This window comes from Lygodium microphyllum, chromosome 9 (assembly GCF_053477565.2).
Source record: "Lygodium microphyllum isolate KBCC chromosome 9, Lygodium_microphyllum_v1.1.10, whole genome shotgun sequence".
Lineage (NCBI taxonomy): Eukaryota > Viridiplantae > Streptophyta > Polypodiopsida > Schizaeales > Lygodiaceae > Lygodium > Lygodium microphyllum.
Window position 1 is genome coordinate 61,803,450 of NC_141143.1, and position 4,004 is coordinate 61,807,453.

Below are 4,004 nucleotides of genomic sequence, written 5' to 3' on the forward strand. Positions count from 1 at the left end.
GCTAGAGTGCTCCTACTCAATGTCAACAACATGAATTAGCCCTAAAGACCAGCATCTTTGCAGTATTTCTTAAAAATTACTGAAGAGGTTTACAAAAGCTGATTGGCCCAGCTTCTCAATTCCAGGCCACATCCTGATTGCCCAGCCAATCAAGATTCAGGATGGACTTCGCCAATGGTCATGCACTCCTTATACATCAAAAAGTACCCCATTGTATCATAGCGGCTGCAAATCCGGCCCAGCTTCTCACTTCTAGGTGAAGTACTGATTGCCTTTTTTTTTGCAAGTAAAATGTGGCTAAATATATTACTCAGAAGGCTGATTACAACAGAGTGCTCATGCTCAACAAACTAGCTGGAGCTGATGCAAATCACAAATACATCATGTATACAAGCCTCTCAAGGTGGTCTGGGGGGGATGGGGGCAAGAAGCCATGGAGGGGGGTGTATCGCCATCTGGGGCTGCGAGACTCGCCATGCACCTGGTCCCACCAGCTGCAGAGGGAGTGAATGATAGAAGTCCAAAGCTCTGCCAAAGTCGCCTGTACTGAAAGGCACTCCTCGCCCAAAATCTCCTGACAGTGTGTCTTTCAGATGTGCGATCCTGTAAGACTTCCTATGATCTCCCATACCTTTGAGCGGTTTGCTATGCGCTCCAATACTCGGCGACTGGGTAAAGCCTCCAAGCCGACCACTGTGCAAGACCGAGCCTCAATGATGAAAATCATTTCCTGCATCCCGGCCTCATGCAAAAGGTGATGGCCCTGGTTGACTACCTGCCAGCAAAAACCCCCCCATGAGATACATCCAAGGCTAGGTGCCACATGGCGGAGAATGCGGCAGGCTCCTCTCCACACGAGCTATGCCGCCTTGCAAGACCAAAGGCAATGCTTTGGGGTTTCCAAGTGCTGTTGTGGCAGCGCTTACACCCTCCATCCTGCTACATCTGGGCCAGCCAACTCCCACAACCGCTAGACCTTCATGTGCCAAAATCCAAAGGAAATACGACACCCTCCTCGGCCTCCAGCTGTCCCATAGGCGGCGCCAAAAAGTCCGACGGAAGGCATCCGTGATGTTGTGCTCCGCCCAGTATCTGCTATGCAAAGGTGCCCAATCCATGTCCTCCTGCATCAGTACATGTCTACCAATCCTTGCTGTGTACTCCAAGAGCCTCAATGGCTTCTTAGCAACCGCAATGGCCGGCCATAGCCACTCTCTAGGGTCCCACTCCAGCTCATCAAGTGGCCTGCTCTCCCATATCTAGAGGCGCCACTCCCGGAACTCCTCCCAGAGCACGTAAGGGTCTAGACGCCAGGTCTTCCCTTGGAGACCAACCACACGAATCCTCCAAGGAAGGACAACGATCTCCTCATCTTGTTGCCCTCTGTCAAGGACCAAATGCCCCCCATCAGGGTGAAGAAAATCCCGTAGGGGGCACCACCCACTCTACCTATCACTTGTAGGGGGATACCTATCGGTAAGAATCTAGCGGTCCACACCTCACCAGGTTCCACTGGCTCTCAGATCGAGGGGTCAAGCCACTCCTAAGGGATCGTTGAGTCAATCTCCCTTCTCCTAACCTCAGCTCCTTTGCTGACAACCTGATGCCCGCTGCAACACCTCCTGATCCACCATCCTATACACCTCCCGCCACGTCTTGATAGTTTGAGCACGGCCATCCTCCCATCCAGCCCACTAGATATGGGGGCGCTTGCCAATCTGTATCTCGTCCTGATCTCTGACCTGGGGGTTCGAGACCACCGGGTGGCGATCTATCTCCTCCTAGCATCCTGGGGGTCTCTAAATTAGGGCCTTACGGAGGACCACACATGAAGTAGGCTGTGGAGAAAGGAAGATCTGGGTGGCGTGATCTGGGCAGTCGTAAAGATCCATCTCAAGGATGGCCTCCAACCACCACCAAGCCTCAGTTTGCACTCCTGGAGACCCTCCTGCAAAAGAACCTTTTAGGTTTTCCCTCTTGGTGTGAGCCCACAGACTACTAGCTTGCCCAAAAGGGCTAGGCTCTAGAACTTTGCGTCTATGATCCCAAGCCCTACCTTAGACCAATGCCGGTCGCCCATGCTACCTTGGCCTGAGAATTCCTAGAATCGTCTAAGCTAGCCTAGAGAAAATTCCGCACTAGGCGACGAAGCTAAACTACACAAGATGAGGAAAAGCACCAATTTGAGGTAATGTACCAAGCTGTCGATAGGAGGACCTGGTTGACCACCAGGGCTCGGCCCGCTAAGGAAAGGCAGACAGTACTCCAGTAGGTCAGCTTCCGCCTGATAGAGTCTAGAACTGGAAGAAACTGCTGGGCAGAAGTGATGTCAAGTCGCACCTAGAACCCTAGGTATCTAACGGTCTATCCCCTGCACACCCATTTGAACCCCAAGTGGATGCTCACTCCGTGCTAGAGTCCAGGTCTGTAAGAAAACCAACCGACTTTCGCCACTTGATTTTCGCTCCAGCTGCAGTGCAAAACACCTCCAGAGCTAGTCTCACTCTCTCCAACATCAACCCATCATCCTCTATATAAAGGGCAATATCATTTGCATACTTTGAATCTAGCAGCTCCATCTCCTCCCTCACCAAAAGTCGAAGGTCAGGTTGCCCGCTCATACGTGATCGGAGGAAATAGGACATCACCTCTGCAAAGAGTAAGAACAGATACGGGGCAAGAGGACAGCCCTGCCGGACAGATCTCTCCAGCCGAAACTCCTCCCCCCTCCTACCACCTATGAGAACCCTGCTAGTGGCCGATCTGTAAAGTGCAGAAACCCCACAGATCCATGCCTAGGGAAAGCCCAACCTCACCGTGGTGCCCTCTAAGAAGTCCCAGTCAACCCTGTCATAGGCCTTCTCGAAGTCCAAGAGAAGTACAGCCAATCCCTGACCACTGTGTTGGGCCCACTCGGTCACCTTGAAGAAGGTGAAAACATTGTCTAGGATGCTCCTATCTTGGACAAAACCTATCTCTGTGTCATGAAGAATGATGTCTGGAAGCACGGGGCAGAGTCGTCTATCGATCATCTTGGTCAGTGCCATATAGGCCATTGACAACAAGGTGATCAGTCTCCACTAGGATTGCTCCAACCGATCTCCCCTTAAGGAAGGAGGCTGACAAGACATGCTGATAGACTCCCTAGCATCCATCCTGAGCTGAAAATCTCCTGAAAGGCCAGCAGTAGAGGGTCCTTCACCACCTCCCAGTAGGTAGTGAAGAAGGCCTTAGAAAGACCATCCTCACCCAGGCATTTCTTTCCATCCTATGCATGGAAAGCCTCCGCTAATTCCTTCTCTGTGAAGGGGTCTAGGAGGAAGCGTCCTATCTCCTCATGACGAGGGACGGAATGCAGTTCCAGACCTACTGTCTATAATGTTGTCTTCTGGCTGAGACTACCTCCTGCTGAAAAAGGTGTTTGTAGTAGTCAGTGGCAATCTCCATCATCTCATCTGGGCTAGAGCGAATCCTCCCATAATAGTCACGAAGGCTGTGAATCTGATCTCCTGAGATGCGAGGCTGATGCACCTGAGAAAACTCCCTGCACATCGTGTCCCCCTTCCATGCCCAAAAGCTGCTGAGGTACGGAAGGAAAACTCCGAGCTCCTGTCCTCGAGACTGGCAAGGGCTGCCCGTGTGCGCACCTCCTGCGTGTGGAGAGTGGGATCCCCTCATGCCTCTTGGGGTAGTCTCTGTGTGGCTGCTAGGTCTTGCTAGAGTGCTCTCTCCTCCTCCCAACTTTGATGCCTAGCCTGTAGGGCTGCCTCCTAGCAAATCTTGGTCGACTCAGCTAAGACCTCTGCAACCTCCTCTGTGATCCGGTCCGTCCAGTCCCAGTCCCTAGTCTAGTGTTGCTCAATCTTCCTCCTCACATCCTCCCTCCTGTAGATCGAGTTAGGGATCCGACAGGATCACGTGTCAAGGGCTAAAGCTGGAGCATCAAGTGTGAGGAGAACCGAGCAGACAAGGTGGTGCCAGTCACACTGCCCTACCTGGCCTTC

At 52.3% G+C, this 4,004-nt stretch overlaps 1 protein-coding gene across 1 annotated transcript in view; it reads right to left on the reverse strand.

Annotated features, from left to right (window-relative positions):
• LOC148031097 (uncharacterized) overlaps positions 1 to 4,004 on the reverse strand; it is a 103,742-nt gene that overhangs the window by 52,163 nt on the left and 47,575 nt on the right. The window lies entirely within an intron of this gene.